This window comes from Takifugu rubripes, chromosome 1 (genome assembly GCF_901000725.2).
Source record: "Takifugu rubripes chromosome 1, fTakRub1.2, whole genome shotgun sequence".
NCBI classification, from domain to species: Eukaryota; Metazoa; Chordata; class Actinopteri; order Tetraodontiformes; family Tetraodontidae; genus Takifugu; species Takifugu rubripes.
This window is the reverse complement of record NC_042285.1, coordinates 6,332,424-6,350,630: the sequence shown is the minus strand read 5'-3', so window position 1 is coordinate 6,350,630 and position 18,207 is coordinate 6,332,424. Positions and strand designations below refer to the sequence as shown.

The window sequence follows — 18,207 nt, the reverse complement described above, 5'->3', positions numbered from 1 at the left end:
ATTATGTTTTTTTAGTACCGTATTTTCACGACTATAAGGCGCACCTAAAACACTGAGATTCTCTCAAAAATCGACGGTGCGCCTTATAATATGGTGAGCCTTGTGTGTGGACTGAGTTCCAAAATCTGCTGTGCGCCTTTGGTGGGTGCACTACGGTAAACGCTCCGCCAATCGATTAGTGGCACATCTACGCGTAAGGATCCCCTAAAATGGCGCCGGTCAAGCGAGACGCGTATGAATGAGACTTACTTTAAACTGCAGGCCATCGAATATGCGGCTGAAAATGGCAATCGAGCAATCTTAGTGTTTTCGCTTTATGAGGCGGCGGCATCTCTCCATATGCGCGAGGACAACTGTTGCGCAGCGGCTGCCCGTGGACTACCAGGAGAGGGTGGCCATCTTCCGCACCTACTGCCGCGACAAGATAACCGCGCCCAGCCACATCACCAACATGGATGAGATCCTTCTGACTTTTGACATCCCTTTGACCCACAAAGTGGAGAAAAAGGGACCAGCACGGTGGCGATACGCACAACGGGGCACGAGAAGTCGTCGTTCACCATGGTTCTCGGCTGCCACGGAAACGGACAGAACGCTGGATGACGGAAAGCGAACACTCCTTCACAAAGACTATGAGGCAGCGGCGAGCAAGTTATGCTACCATATGCAGGTGGATTGTAGACGCATGGGCTATGATACCGTCTTCATGTGTTGTAAGAGCTTTCACAAAATCAACGCTGAACCGGAACCGGTCGGTGAGTCCGATTCAGATAATTAAGAAGAGGAATTCAGGATGTTGGACATTGAAATTGTGCAGCTGTTTAATTCAGATACAGAAGATGAAAACTTTGATGGTTTTGTGGCAGAAGAATTAATATTTTGTTCAATAAATGTGTCGAAACTCACTGTTTTACTTCCATTGTCATTTTTTACTGTATGTTTCAGCATGCGCCTAATAATACGGTGCGCCCTATGTGTGTTTTAAATACAGAAATAGCACCCATAACTGAAACTGCGCCTTTTAATAAAAGTGCACCTTATGGTAGTGAAAATACCGTAAGTAATGGAAAATGCTTCTTTTAGCGTACAAAAGTTTGAACGTGCGCTTTCCCATTGTTCTTAAATGCTCTGATTTTTAAAAGGTCAATAGAAAGATGCCCACCTTTTTTGATGGTTTATAAACGCAAGAGCCAATAATTTCAATATTTTCCAGTTTTTGATGACTGGAGTGGCAGATATGGCCTTCATGCTTCTTTCTGCCTCTGATGTGTCAAGTCACAGTCTGCTCCTTTATAATTAGCTCAATCGTGCACACATGTTTGGATCTCAGCTATTTAAACCCCCTGCCTGGCACTTTGTTTGCATGCTCATACAAAGTGCCAGTGTTATTCTTTGGATTGGTGCTTCTGCTCCTGACTATCCCATCCCATCCCACTCCTGCCCTGGTAAGCTGCTTTTTTTTCTGTCTGACCAAGTCTTTGCCTGCTCCCTATCTGCTCCAGTTTGCCTGAATTATTTTCTGAGTATACCTGTGTATTCATTTCCTGGATTTTTTTTTTAGACATTGTTATTTGATGAACAAAGACTGTTTATTAATAAAGTTCTATCAGGGGCAAAGTTATTCTGTGGTTTGTGATTTGCTTCTGTCCTTGACAGCGTAGAGAAAGAGAAAAGCATCATTCTCAAAAGGGAAAATCACAGTTACTATACTCTGCTCCTTCAAACACAATACACACACTTTACGTGACATTTTACAAAGTCTTTGAGGGAGAGGTGTAGGAATTAATCTGTCCTGGGTAGATGCTCTGAGCATTTGGAGATTAGCAACCTTGCTCAAGAACACCCTGGTGGGATTTTGAAAATTTCCCAGCACAGAATACCGGTGACTGCTTGTCGGTGCTGGGATGAGATCCTCAGTCCTGTTGCATGTAGCTGCAGTGTGTTGGCCATCCTGGATGACAAAGGCTTTGATTATACTGACTGGCTCATCCGCCTCCCAGAACTCACCAATCCCCTGGGATGTGTATCATTGCATTCACTGTTGCCACCTTGCACCATAGACTGTCCAGTTCTTGACTGATACTCTTATCCAGGTCTGGAAGGAGATCCCGCAGGACACCATCCATCATCTCATCAGGAGCAAGCCTGGAGGTCATAAGGAGGGCAGACAGACCCGTGGAGACTGTACAGACTACCCCGCCACATTGTAAGTTGTCTTGAAGCAAATCACAAACATGGATCCATTACTGATCTTATTACAGTCATCACACCATGTAAAGGTTGATGTTTTTTTTTTTTTGAATATTCCATTCATGTTAAATTTACTATTATTTTAATCCGTGTATATATGATTATAATTGTGCATGCATATTCATATAAACAGAGCTATTCATGCCTGCATTTTGACATTAGTCACACCAGTACATTTCAAAACATCAACATGTAATCAAATCCATTTGACAGGCTAATTACTTGCTATAATTACATGTCTGTTTAACACTGTGCTCTCTTCCCTTGCTTTTTCACATTTATATCATGTATTTCGTGTTTTGCATCATTTATTGCTTTCCCACAAGCATGTCCTGGCCTTATACGAGATTAAGGCCTGAATAATTTCTCGCTTTACTGACTTTAAAAATTACTCATGTCACCAAGCACTACAGATCACACTGTCAGCAAATATGCTCAACTTTCGAATCACTGTAACCTCTTTAGAAACCCATCCATCCATCCTCTACCGCTTATCCGGGGTCGGGTCGCGGGGGCAGCAGCCTAAGGAGAGAAGCCCAGACTTCCCTCTCCCCGGCTACCTCCTCCAGCTCATCCGGAGGGATCCCCAGGCGTTCCCAGGCCAGTCGAGAGACATAGTCTCTCCAACGTGTCCTGGGTCTCCCCGGGGGTCTCCTACCGGAGGGACATGCCCTGAACACCTCACCAGGGAGGCGTCCAGGGGGCATCCTGACTAGATGCCCAAGCCACCTCATCTGGCTCCTCAACGCAGAGGAGCAGCGGCTCTACTCCGTGCTCCTCCCGGATGGCAGAGCTTCTCACCCTATCTCTAAGGGAGAGCCCAGCCACCCTACGGAAGAAGCTCATTTCGGCCGCTTGGACCTGTGATCTTGTTCTTACGGTCATGACCATAGGTGAGGGTAGGAACGAAGATCGACCAGTAAATCAAGAGCTTCGCCTTTCGGCTCAGCTCTCTTCACCACTACGGACCGGTGCAGAGTCTGCATTACTGCGGACGCCGCACCGATCCGCCTGTCGATCTCCCACTCCATTCTTCCCTCACTCGTGAACAAGACCCCGAGGTACTTGAACTCCTCCACTTGGGGCAGGATCTCCTCCTTGACCCAGAGAAGGCGCTCCACCTTTTTCCGGTTGAGAACCATGGCCTCGGATTTGGAGGTGCTGATTTTCATCCCAGCCGCTTCACATGCGGCGGGGAACCGATCCAGTGATAGTTGGAGGTCACGGGCCGATGATGCCAACAGGACCACATCATCCGCAAAAAGCAGAGACCCGATCCTGAGGTCACCAAACAGGATCCCCTCAACACCATGACTGCACCTAGAAATTCTGTCCATAAAAATTATGAACAGAATCGGTGACAAAGGGCAGCCCTGGCGGAGACCAACCCTCACCGGAAACGAGTTTGACTTACTGCCAGCAATGCGGACCAAACTCTGGCACCGATCGTACAGGGAGCGGACGGCCCGTATCAGCGGGCCCGACACCCCATACTTTCGGAGAACACCCCCCACAGGACCCCCCGAGGGACACGGTCGAATGCCTTCTCCACACAAAATACATGTGGACTGGTTGGGCAAACTCCCATGCACCCTCGAAGATACTGCTGAGGGTGTAGAGCTGGTCCACTGTTCCACGCCCAGGACGAAAACCACATTGCTCCTCTTGAATCCGAGGTTCGACTATCCGGTGGACCCTCCTCTCCAGTACCCCTGAATAGACCTTACCAGGGAGGCTGAGGAGTGTGATCCCCCTATAGTTGGAACACACCCTCCGGTCCCCCTTCTTAAAAAGAGGGACTACCACCCCGGTCTGCCAATCCAGCGGCACTGCCCCCGATGTCCATGCGATGTTGCAGAGTCGAGTCAACCACAACAGCCCTACAACATCCAGAGCCTTAAGGAACTCTGGGCGGATCTCATCCACCCCCGGGGCCTTGCCACCGAGGAGTTTTTTTGACTACCTCGGCAACTTCAGCCCCGGAGATATGAGAGCCCATCTCCAGGTCCCCAGGCCCTACTTCCTCACTGGAAGGCGTGTTGGTGGGATTGAGGAGGTCTTCGAAGTATTCCTTCCACCAATCCACAACATCCCGAGTTGAGGTCAGCAGCACACCATCACCACTATACACAGTGTTGACAGTGCACTGCTTCCCCTTCCTCAGACGCCGGATGGTGGTCCAGAACCTTTTCGAGGCCGTCCGAAAGTCGTTCTCCATGGCCTCACCGAACTCTTCCCATGCCCGGGTCTTTGCCTCGGCAACAGCCGTAGCTGCACTCCGCTTGGCACGCCGGTACCCATCTGCTGCCTCAGGAGTCCCACAGGCCAGTAAGGCCCGATATGACTCCTTCTTCAGCTTGACGGCATCCCTTGACGGTTGCCGCCACGACAGGCACCAACCACCTTGCAGCCACAGCATCGGTCAGCCGCCTCAACAATGGAGGAACAGAACATGGTCCACTCGGCCTCAATGTCCCCCGCCTCCCCCGGGACATGGTTAAAGCTGAAGCTCCTTCTGACAGGAGACTCTGCCAGGCGTTCCCAGCAGACCCTCACAACACGTTTGGGCCTGCCATGTCTGTCCGGCATCCTTTCCCACCATCGGAGCCAACTCACCACCAGGTGGTGATCAGTTGACAGCTCTGCCCCTCTCTTCACCTGGGTGTCCAGAACATGCGGCCATAAATCTGATGACATGACCACATCCACCAGGCGCTCGCCAACGTGCCCCACCCCCAGGCCTGGCTCCAGGAGGGGGCCCCGGTGACCCGCATCTGGGCAAGGGAAACCTGGTACCAATGTTGTTATTCATCATCAGGAGGTCTTGGCTACGCTTCGTCTGATCCCTCACCTAGGACGTTTGCCATGGGTGGCCCTACCAGCGGCATATAGCCCCAGACAACGGAGCTCCTGGGATCATTGGGACACGCAAACCCCTCCACCACGATAAGGTGGTAGCCCAGGGAGGGGCTCTTTAGAAAAAGTAAACTAATCTCCTTTTTTAATTTTTGTAACTAAAATGAAAGGGTCACAAAAACCCTTGACCCAAGCAGTGGAATCCATGTAGTGTTAAGTTTTGTAACTTTTAATGTTGGTTTTGGCAAATGATGAAACCAAAATTAACTACCTACCTGACAGAATGGATTGCAAATGCCTAAAAATGCCTGATGTTGACATTTGGCTAAAAACTCTGATGCAGTCTGGGAGGATAGATTTGCAGTAACATGTCATCCTATGCAGCTGATGTGTCACTGGAGCTACTCACATTCATGTTAGAGTTCTCTATGATTTATGACTACCGTAATTTCTGGACTACAGAGCACACCTGATTTTAAGCTGCAGGTAACCCACGTAGTAATATGAAGTAAGAAACAACAGCCACTCTTTTCACTTGGATGTTTATATAGAGACCTTAAATTCAAATTTTATCACGTCAGGATTTTTTAACTTAATTTAATCCGCTTAGCAACATAAACAAATATATTGTACCGGTAAATGCTTTTTTATTCTAACAGTGTCTGTAATGCAGCTACCTTGAAATATACGTTTGTATCAGCTACACACACATTACGTTGTTTATGCTTTTTTCTCAAACAATGAACAATCTAAAAACCCCTGATGACCCACATCTAAAATCTTCTATTTTCATCGCGGTGGCGATTGCTTTTGCCTTCAGTCTGATTTGTACAGCGGAAACAGTGCGGCCGTCTGCTCTGTGTGTTCACCCAGTCTCCCAGAACGTAAAACCAGTCTTAACTCCTTTGAAGTTGTAAGGACCAAAATGTCTCCATTTCCAAAAAAAAAAAAAAAAGGCTTTACTTTGCTGGTAAAACTCAATAAGTAGAAAGTGCAAGAACAAACACACAATTGATCACTTTGCATGAAAGTTGCCTGTAAAACTCACCTGGTGTGCTAGCTAGGGGAGTCTGGTCCCTTCTTCCTCAAAATGAATGTACTGTACACACCTTCCCAGGAGACATACTTTATGCTCAATTTGCTACTACACTCTAAATGCACACAAAAGAATGGGTGCATGGTTCTTTTGGAAAACATGTCTAAATGAGTTGGTTTATCACATTAATATAAATCATAATCATTACAATGAAAAATGCATTCATTGGAGCTAAAATAATTAATGTTGGCCCAGACTCCACACGCCTCCTTATGGGAGATGAGGAGTGGATAATTCAATCCCTGTGTTGATCCCAGGACGACTGTGTGTTTCCCCAGGAATCAATCATTATAATCCTAGCCCTGCTGAGGTTATCTCTATTGCTGAAGGTGCAGCAACCTCTCTGAGAATCACGCTTGATTCTGTTGCCCCCCTGAAAAAGAAAATAGTAAATCGGAGGAGGTGTACTCCCTGGTATAATTCACATATCAGGACCCTCAAGCAGAACGCGCGCAGACTAGAAAGGAAGTGGCATTCTTGTAAAATAGACAGCTATCGTGTAGCCTGGAAAGACTGTCTATTAGTTTACAAAAAAGGCCCATCGCAAGGCTAGAACAGCTTATTTTTCTTCTTTAATTGAAGAAAATAAGAACAACCCCAGGTTTATTTTCAGCACTGTGGCCAAATTAACTAAGAGTCACAGTGTTTTAGATCCACGTATCCCTTCTTCCCTTAGTGGTGAAGACTTCATGAGCTTCTTCACTGATAAAGTTCTAGCTATCAGAGAAAAGGCTAACCAGGCCATCCCTACCACTGGACCATCACCAGATGTGCTGACTGTGGGAACATACAGGTTCTCCGAGCCCTTAAACTCCTTCAGCCCTATATATTTTTCTGAGGCGTCATCGCTAATTCAGAAATCCAAGACCACCACGTGTCTTTTAGACCCCATCCTAACACACCTGTTGAAGGATGTTTTACCATTGATAGGCAGTTTTATCCTGGACCAGATCAATGGTTCTTTAGTGACAGGTCATGTACCTCGGTCCTACAAGGTGGCAGTGATTAAGCCATTGCTTAAAAAAAACATCATTGGAATCCTGATGTCTTAGCAAATTACAGGCCGATATCCAACCTTCCTTTTATCTCTAAAATTCTTGAAAGTGGTGGTGACTCAGTTACTGGAGCACCTGCAGAGAAACAGTCTGTTTGAGATGTTTCAGTCAGGCTTTAGAGCTCAACACAGCACAGAAACAGCACTTCTTAAAGTTACTAATGATCTTCTCATAGCTTCAGATCATGGACTGGTCTCTATGCTGGTTCTGCTGGATCTCAGTGCTGCTTTTGATACAGTTGATCACAGCATCCTGTTACATAGACTGGAACGTGTGATTGGGATTAAAGGGACAGCACTAGACTGGTTTCGATCGTATTGATCTGATAGATACCAGTTTGCTCATGTCCATGGTGTCCTCATACAGTAGGGTTAGCCATGGAGTTCCTCAAGGTTCTGTACTTGGACCAATCCCCATCACCTTGTACATGCTTCCCTTAGGGAACATTATTCGGCAGCATGGGATACATTTTCATTGTTATGCTGATGACACTCATCTTTATTTATCCATGAAACCAGAGGAGACAGAAGTTAGTGAAGCTTCGGACCTGTCTTAAAGACATAAAGTACTGGATGTCTTCAAATTTCCTCCTCCTTAACTAAGGAAAAGCTGAGGTCATGGTGTTTGGTCCTGAACCTCTTAGGGATAGATTAGATCACATGATCACTCCAGATGGTATCTCATTAACATCCAGTCTCTGTGTGAGGAATCTAGGATTAAGTTTTGACCAAAATCTCCCCTTCAACTCACACATTAAAACAGTCTCTAGAAGTGCCTTTTTTCACTTGAGAAACATCACAAAGATCAGGAAACTACTGACCCACCATGATGCTGAAAAGTTAGTCCATGCATTTGTTACTTCCAGGCTGGACTATTGTAATTCTTTATTATCAGGGTGTCCAAACAACTCTTTAAGAAGACTCCAGCTGATCCAAAATGCTGCAGCCAGAGTTCTGACAGGTATTGACAAAAGAGATCACATAACTCCTGTACTGGCGTCTCTTCATTGGCTGGCCGTTAAATTTAGAATAATTTTTAAAACCCTTCTTTTGACCTACAAGGTCCTCAGAGGCCTAGCTCCATCCTACCCGGAGAAGCCAGTGATACCTTACCAGCCAAAAAGACCGCTCCGCTCTCAGAATGCTGGTCTACTTGTGGTTCCCAGAGTCTCTAGGAGTAGAATGGGGGACCAAGCATTTAGCTGCCAGGCCCCCCTACTATGGAACCAGCTCTCTGTCCAGGTACGGGAGGCTGACTCCATCTCTACTTTTAAGATCAGACTTAAAACCTACCTCTTTGGAAAAAGCTTGTTGTTACTAATTCTGCAGTTCCAGTTACTATCATAGACAAACTATCATACCTAGGGAGTCATCTAATCATGAGGTTAACATCTTAGCTATGCTCTTATAGGCCAAGGCTGCCGGGGTCCAGAAACATGATCACCTGACAGGCCTCTGTCACCCCACTGGGTCATGGTTTCCTCTTCTCTCCTCATCAAGTAGACTAGTTATGCTGATTCTTGTGTAGCTTTTCTGCTTCTCCCCCCCCTTCTGTATTCATTTACTGGTATCGCCGCCTTCTGAGCTGCGTGATGACCTCCGGCCCCGCTGACCCAGTCGGATGGCGGCTTGCATAAATAGTGTATTTTTGTATGTGTTTCTGTGCTCTGTGCCTCTCCTCTCCATTCTATCATCTACCTGCCTCCCCTCTCCTCTCTCTCTACTCAGTCGGCCATCAGAAGGAGGCCCTGGGATTCTGGAAAGCGCCTTGAAACAATTTTGATTGTAAAAGACGCTATATAAATAGATTGATTTGATTTAATTTAATTTGAATACCAGGATTTCATGAATTGTAAATCTGGAATATTGGTTACCTGAAAATCCCAGCAAATTCCATGACAGTATTTGTCTACATTTAAGAGAAGCACTTAAAGGACAGTATAGTTCGATGTCATGAAGAATCCAGTCTTTAAAAATACCGTATTTTTGCGACCTTAAGGCGCACTGTATTAAAAGGCGCAGTCTCAGTTATGGGTGCTATGATAGGGTGTGGGCATGGTAGAACATATCGGTACTCTAGCTTAAAACATGCATGTTGGTGTGTATTTAGCAATGTACTCCCATACATCATCTTTTGTATCCAAAATGAGAAAAATGAATCTGAAATGGCTTTTGCTAAAGCCAAAAACCCCGAAAAACATTCAGATTTTGGAACACAGTGCACACATTAGGCACACTGCATTATAAGGCGACCCATCCATTTTGGAGAAAATTTAAGACTTTCAAGTGTGTCTTATGGTCACGAAAATACGGTACTTGGAAATTTTTAAATTAACCATTGTGGTACTGGGCCAATTCTAAGTTCTGAGGTGTGGAAAGTGTGAGGGTGAAGTTTTGATCACCTGCCCTGTTCGTTCACTAGACTCAGAGTAACCACACAAACAACTGGAGTCCTTGCAAGGGAGAGCTGAGCAGCAGTTCAAGCTTTCTCTCTCAAGTCTGCTCGTCTGCTGCTCGCTCACCTCTTATTGGTGCAAACAGAATGTGAGTCCAAACAAGATCTCATATCTCATTGCCTTCTGACATCTCCACCCATCTTAACAAACTTCTTTTATCTTGACAAACAGGATACATCTGGATGCTGGGCTTGGTTGTAAGCAGCTTCAGCACTTTTGCAAAACATTCTCATGTTCTTCTTCTCAATCCTCAAACACTCAAAATCTACATACCATAGCATTTAAAGATAATACTAATAACAACAATAACAATAATTCTTCTCACAAAAGCCAAATAACCATACCAGAAACTAAGGTTTTAACAGAAAGAGCTGTCAAATTTACAATAATAAATGAGCATATATAACACAGTGCACATATAACAAGGAAAATAAACGTAACAAAGGTCAAGGGTAATTGGATTAGGGAGAAAAAAGGAAGGTAAGAATGCTTCAACCTGTTTCTGCTACCTAGGTGGGAAATAATTTTAATCTGTCTAACTTTGACTTGACTAGACCTTTCTGTTAAATACATTGATATATTTAGATATAGTGTATACATTTTGGATATTCTACCTAAGGTTCTGAGTTAACTGTCCTTGTCCTACTCTCACAAGGAAATGGATGTTTCAAAATTCAACTGGATTGCAATTATCCCAGATTACAAATGTGTGACACATAGTCTCTAGGAAGAGGACAGAGATTACTTTGCCCCTCCTCAGCCTTCAATGTTACAAAGTGTTTTGGATCACTACCCACAACAAACTGCCAAAAATCTTTGCTTTCCCCTGAAACATTTGGGCACACCCAATAAGAGGAATGCTTCATTAAGATTCATTATTGTGGCGGAGTATTCTTTTTGTAGTGTTTATAAATAACACTTTTTGGAGGTATTTTCCCAATTTCCACTATCTCTTGCATGATTAAGATTTGTAGTTTTGAGTTTCAGAGTTGGTATACACATTCAAGAGACTAAAAAGGTTTGCATTAATGGATGTAGTGGGCCAGTCTGGTCCAAAATGCCAGGCCCAATTTTTTGTTCCAATCTGCCCCTGTGTGTATGGTTAGCATTATTTTCAATTGCTGCTGAGATATGAAAACTTTGAGATAAAACTCTGAGATTTTTGTTTAATTCAGTACAAGCATGTCAACATTTTAAAAAGTTTTAAAAAACATTTTTTAAATTATTTAGATATAGAAAAAATACAGATAAAATTGACCAAAGCAATAGCAAATAATATATCAGTGTACTCTGCAACAACAAAATCAAAATACAAAGAGAAAAAGAAATAATAACCATACAAATAAAACAATAACAGAATAAAATAAGAATGAAAAAATATTTGTAAATTGTTGAGTTTAAGTTGCTGTAACATTCTTATTTTCTAGCAATTCCAAAAAAAGGTTTTTGATATTTTAACAATCTATGTTCTAAGCTCCTTCAACTGTAACTTTAGAGCCCAATTTTATATTTTTCTAGAAAAGAACTATCAGTCTTCTAGCCTGAAGAATCCCAAAATCAATCATTACTGACCTTTTAGAATTGACGACCACATTTTCAGGCATATGCCCATGATACATCTGAAAAGTTTTGTTTGCAGAAGAACATTTTTACCGACAAGCTGGAAAATTGCCCCATCACAATGTGCCAAAATGACTGCAGTTTTCAGCATTTCCAAACACAATGGAACAGTGTTCCTGTGTATTCAGCACATTTACAAATATCTGGAATATTAGTATAGATTTTATTTGATTTCATTAGGGTGATATAAGTTAACCTTAGCCTTTTATATTGGAGAATTTTTAATTTTGTATTTTATTTTGTTGAGACAATAGGAATGCCAGTTCCCAGTGTAGTTCCTGGTTCTAATCCCTTTTCACAAAACAGCAGAGTCTAGATTATTACCTATATTATTTCGGTTTCAAAGTTTGTCAAAGGTGGCTCAGAAATTAGGACTGTCTATTGTGGTGATATAAAATGTTTTAGTTGTAAATATTTGGAAAAAATAATTGGTACACCATATTCCTTACATATTTGCTCAAAGTTAGTACTTTGCAATTTCTGTATAGGTTCCCTTCACCATGTCCACCTTTGGTTGGTCCAAAGCTTGAACCCCCATCACCTCTACCTGGTATAAAATCATTTTTTCACCCATATGGGGGGGGGGGGGGGGGGGGGGGGGGGAGCAGATAAAAAGATGTTAGGATTTACTTGTTTTTGTTTTCACATCTTTTTAAATAACATTTCTTTAGTTTCCCTCCCCGGCAGGTTTTACATTAGCATAGGGGGGTGACTGGCTGGTTGAAATTCCTGCGAGGGACATCTGGATTTTATTCTGTAATTGCTGTGGTTTATATACCAGCTGTTGACTGGTATGATGCCTGATTGATGCATACCTGTAGTATGTTTCCCCTGCAGAGTTGCTTTGATTTTATTTCTTTTTTGGGGCAGGTTTCTATCTGCAGATGGCAGTGATATTTTTTTGTTGCTGTTGGCACACTTCCTTGAACTTAGAATTTTTCTTTTTTCTTGGGTTTTTCCTTTTATCTTCCTCCTTTATGGTGGACAAACGTTGGACAGCTATCCGAGCCCAGTCAATCCGCAAATTATTTTTTATATAATTGGAAATAATGACTGTAAATCCAGTCTTGTCATTTGACTCTGCATTTTGGAGTTTCAAACTGTGAAACCAGACTTCCAAATTTCGAATATGCTCATGGACACAATACCAAATAGCAATGACATTTTAAGAAAGGAACACATTGTGCTTTTTTTTGCTGGTAAAATCTGAATATAAATGAAACTTGAAGGGTTGTTCTGATGTAGTTTGCTCAATTTACCCAAGATGAGGGAATATTTGAGCTGAAAAAAATCGAAAAAGTGTAATTGAGCAGACCTGCAATACCAGAGCAGGCTTGGAAGATGAAGGTCACCTCTCTCAAATGACAAGGAAAACATCTTCAATAGCAAGCCATCTTTTTAATGTTCCTATTTAATTTGGCAAGAATGTTAATTTTATTTTTTTTTAAAAACCTTTGGCATGGAAGAGGTTGATAAAGTGACAGGTATTTTTGCAGTTTATCCATTTTATTCATATCAATACAACAGATCAGTGAAACTGGCACTGTTGACAGTTTTTTTTGTTAGCAAGTCAAAATTTGAAGACAAATTAGAGTAAGACAATTTATTACATTTATGAATAATGTGTTCTTTTAATTTAAAATTATAGTCACTTTGGAGAATTTTATTTTATATCCAGAGAACTCTCTACTTCATTTTAATTAATGCAATTAAATTTGAAATGCTGTCTTGTCTTCTCTGGCCAGTATCCGTACTTGGCTGTCCTCAAAGGATTGCCCACTCTCCTTTAAGTGTAAGTGGACTGCTGAATCCTGACCCGAAGAGGTGGTGCGTCTGTGTTGTGCCATTCTTCTGTGGAGAGGTTGTTTGCATTTCTCCTGGCACTGTATAGCATAAACAACATTACTTTGTTTGGGTCTTGGTGTCTTGTCCTTCGGGTATACTAACCTCTGTCTGAGAGTGTTGCTGGGTTTGAACTGAACCGGTATGTCGTGTTTCTGGAGGATCCTCCTAAACTTCTCAGAGACTCCGGACAGGTAGGGGATTGAAACGCTGCGGCGTTTGTTTCTCTCCTCTCCTTTGCTAGGGTCTCGCTTTCTTGAGGTTTTGGTGAAGGCCCAGTCTGGGTAGCCGCATGTTTTGAGAACTGTCTTAATGTGGTCCTGTTCCTTCTTTCTGCCTTAGGATGTGGTGTGTATTTCTCTGGCCCAGTGTTGGAGAGTTCTGATCACTCAAAGGGGAGACACCTCAACAGAAACTAGGTGAACGACCCAACCAACAACCCTGCTAACGACTCTCAGGTGACCACCCAGATCATTAGCATGCAGATGGTCCACAGGGGCTATATATTTTCAAGCTCTCTCCCCAGCGATTTCAGAACTGAAGAAGCCTTCTGGATAGAAGACGAAACGTCTTCAAGAGAAGAAACCCAGTCCAGTTGACATAGAAAACTACCTTGGATACAATGACCTGGATGATTGAGAATCTACACAGACATCGATACGGGCTAAATGTTTCACAACTGTTTCTCCTCAATCAGGCAGGCTTGTTTCAGCCACATGGAACTTTTTGCACTTTCTTCTTTGCCCATTTTATGATCTTTATTATTAGCTCTCAATATGATCAATTCCTTTTTTTAAATTATGATCTTTGCATACAGATCATTTTCCCATATGTTGATTTGATGCCTTGATATTCCTATTCCTCGATGAACACTTAAATCTGATACAAGAACTTGTTTCATCATTATTCAGTGCAAAAAAGCCATTAATTTTAGAGCCAATATGGTCAGCAAAAGCTTGGTTTTGAGTCTCACCTGGAATCTGTAAAATAAATTATTTTTGTTTCGCATAGATCAGTTAAACCAGTAGGGACAAGCAAGTTCATTTGATGATGCTTGTGCAGGTGTACGAGGTGTCACGAGTTGTAGAACAAAGACTCCTTAGAAAATAATGAAGATGTGCGAGTCGGCAACCTTCAAAATGCTACAGTTTATCATGCTAACCTTGTGACGATGAAGTAGATGGAAAAGTACTGAGAGAAAGGCGTAGTTGCTAAGCATGATAAAAGGGACATGTTTGTTACATTGGGCAGAGATCTCTCTGCATGCTGTTGTTACATGTGTTCTGAATGACTTATTAAACTCTTAAAAGCAGCATTCTGACTTTGTGTTAACTGAAGAAAATCCTCGACAAACTTGGTGTCAGAAGTGGGATCCTGGATACGTCCGTTGGGACCCGACCGAGGGGCTGGCCACCATCCTCAACCCCCCATTTTTCGAGGAGGACCGCGGCGGTCCCTATCGACGGTCACAGGATTCCTGAAATCCACGCCAATTGGTAAGACAATTGTAAATTTAATGATAAAATGAAATGGTCTGAATGCTGTTTTGGGGAGAAAAAAAAAAAAGACGAGCCTTGAATGTGACTAAAACAAGCAAAGTCCTGTGAGCATTAAAGCAAGACCAGGTATTAAAAGTCTCGTGAGCATTAAAGCAAGACCAGGTATTAAAAGTCCTATGAGCAAAGCAAGATCAGGTAAAATAAGTACTGTGAGTCGGAACACGAAATGGGAAAGTCACAAAGAGTGACCATGACAACAGGGACCGACTGTCCCTGTAGTGAAGAAGGGTAACGGGCATAAGGCGTTAGAGGCAAAATGTGTGAATGTAATGTTTAACCTCTGAGCTATATTTAGACCTTCGTAGTTAATGATTATGCAGACAAAACGTACTAGCCATTGTCACTGTTCGAGCACCTGCTATATGTATACGTGTCACTGCTTAAATGTATGCTTTAAGATGGAAAGTCCGGGGAAGTTGTTAGAGGGTTAATGGAAAGTATGGGAGTAGCCAAGGCATGTTCTGTTGAGGTTGTTTTAAAAAAACCATGTAAGGTACACCTGACTTCTGATAAGTAGGGAAAAAGGTACCTAACGGTGGAAAATGAGTAAAAATAGCTAATCAGAAGGAGGAGCCCGGGGCGGGGTAGCCCCAGGCTCCGAATAGTATAAAAGAAGGACAATTCTTGTCAGTATTCAGACTTAGCCCGGGCTACTTCTCATGCATGGTGAATTGTGGATCGACAATAAACCATCGTTTGGATCGTGAACCAGCTGACCCTGACTCATCATTCGATTTTGTTGTGGTATCCCCGCACTTCAATTCATTGGCACTGGCATAGGTATATTTGACTTAATGAAAACATAAGTTTGAGTGTTTTAGCGTAGGGGAAAATCCACTACATCCCCACTTATGAAAATAATGACAGACAAATATGGGCCCAAGTGTTGTTCATATATGGGAAAATGGTGTAAACAATATGGGTTTCCTGAAGTGGGATCACTGAGTAAAAGGCAAATAGAGATGTTGAAAGAAAACAGAAATAAAACAAAAACCGAAGGTTCCCGTGAAAGACAAGCGAGAAATACAAGACATGTTGAAACAGTTAAAGTGCTGGGAAACTGAATGTGATAAAAGGGACAGGAAGTTGTGTCAGAAAGTATTAACACAGTTAAGTGGATAAAAATGACAAGGGAAAGACAGGGCAATATGCATCTCTTCCCCCTCCTCCCCCGTCCCTCTACCCCTCTCTGCAGAATGACTTGAGCGCCAACGCCGGACAGTCCACCTCTTTAGACTCGACATATCCACCATCGGCAAATTATCTGCCACCCTACATTCCGCCACCATGTCCGCCCGACCCTCCACTGCCTCATACACCCCAGCGGGCCCCCAGCCCACCTCTTCCCCCTCCGCCTACTCTGGAAGAGATGCAGCAACCCAGTACCTCACAGCCACAACCAGCGGTCCATGGTCTGAGCCCAGACGGAACCTTTTCCCTGCTCTTCACAGGGGGAATGAGAGAAAGAGACAGTAGACCAGTGTCTGCGGTGGTCATGTTGTGGTTCGGTTCTTGAACGTGACTCGGGAGCGGCAGCCAGGGGTGGGCCGATCCCTGGGGAGCGCCGAGCCGCTGACGCACCTGCAGCTCATTGCCTTGATTCGGCGGCTACTGAAACTCCCCTCTTTGCCTCCGGTGCCGGATTGCTGTTTCGCCACAGCGTCTAGCTCCCACCCTCTGATCTCCAGTTTTTCGCCTCCTGTTTTCCGTGTTTACTTCCAGCGTGTGAGTTTGTCCCAGTGCCTCGTCACTGCGTTTCGTTTGTACTTTTACTCAACGTTTTTTCCCTTTTATGGTGATTTTTAGTTCGTAGATTTTCTGTTGTTCCTTAGAGTTGTTTCCGTTGATACTTTGATTGATTGCTTCGTCTTGCACCTTTTGTTATCAATAAAGAGACAATTCTTCTACTCTGCATCTGGGTCCAGGCCTCCTTGACTGTCCATAACAGGTCACCCTTCCTATGGTTCAGGTAGGAGGCCCACAGGGCAATCCTATGTATGTTTACAGACCCTGGACTGAAGCAGATATCGTGGAAGCGGCTAAGCATCTCCCTCAACCAGACAAAGGAGGAGTTTCCATGGCAAAAGCCTTAACAGACTTTTTCCGGGTCTACGTTCCAACTTCATCTGAGATGGCAGATGAAAATCTGCTCACCAACACAGTTCGCAGCTGTCAAAGGTGTGTTCAATGGTCATTGGCAGCCTACCATCATCATCTGGGAGACAGCGACGGTTGGCGACGACCCTCGTGACGTGGCCTACAGAGATTTCCTCACCCGTTTGGTCACCAAGGTAACTGAAGATTTCAAAACACAATGTGATCTGTCAAAAGTTTCTGCATGTGTCCAGGCAAAGGACGAAGGACCGCGAGAGTATTTCCACCGCCTCATGACTGTATATGACAATGACAGTGGCATGACCAAGCCCGATCCATACCCTGGTCCAGAAACCACCCCCTATGAGACTCTTCTTAAGCAGCAATTCATCCAAGGTCTCCAACATCCACTTGGCCAGCTGGTCAAGGATTCATGCATCGGATGGAGTGATGCCGACACGCGACTCTCCATGGTGGTGAATCATGCTGATCACCAATATAAACAACAGCAAGAGAAGAAAACAGCCACCGATGACGAGGACAAACATGTGAAAAGGAGTTTACAGCAGAGACAACTGGCCATGTTGAAATATGATGGGAAACAGCAGACTAAAGGGCGCCTGCCACACCAGGGGCCCCAGAGGGGAAACCAAACAACGTCTGACACGAAAGACGACGAATGTTTCCACTGTGGCCAGATGGGACATTTGGCCAGAGACTGCCCTAAGAAAGCAGGGGCAGACATGGCAGGACTGACTTTACGGAGAGGTGGAGCCGGCAGAGGACAGCTCACAACACCAGATGATACGGTATTGCAGAACATTAACCGCACCCAATACAAACATCACAAATATGATAAAGCATTATGTCCAACTATCTGACTCAGTGATATGTAAGTTACCAACTATGAAATTAAATGGTAATGGAGAAACCTTGAAATTTGTGGTAGATACAGGAGCAACTTATTCTGTTATCAGGAAGCGTGAACTGCCACACACCGACATGAGCTCACGGTCACTGCACTCGATGGGAGCAAGTGGGGTCAGCACGAGAGAAACTTTCTCTCTGCCTCTCAACTGCAGGTTAGGAGATCATGGGTTTAAACACTCATTCCTAATGTCTTCATCTTGCCCACTAAATTTAATGGGGAGGGACTTAATTTTAGGTTTAGGAGTAAACTTTCTTACTATTTCTTAAACTTTTCTTACTATTTATATATATATATACTGTATATATATATACTGTATATATATATACTGTATATATATATATACTGTATATATGTCTTATTTTATTTATCTTATTCTAATGTTGTCTTTTATGTTGAATGTCGCAGCGTCACACCAGGACAAATTCCTAGCTTGTGTAATACTGTGTATT

At 43.6% G+C, this 18,207-nt stretch overlaps 1 long non-coding RNA gene across 1 annotated transcript; it reads left to right on the top strand.

The window, feature by feature from the left end:
* Positions 1 to 2,098: 2,098 nt before the first annotated feature.
* Positions 2,099 to 16,639, top strand: LOC115251116 (uncharacterized). Its single transcript, XR_003889671.1, has 4 exons — positions 2,099 to 2,206; positions 13,517 to 13,632; positions 14,513 to 14,670; positions 15,929 to 16,639. It is a non-coding gene; the product is annotated as an uncharacterized lncRNA (long non-coding RNA).
* Positions 16,640 to 18,207: the final 1,568 nt, after the last annotated feature.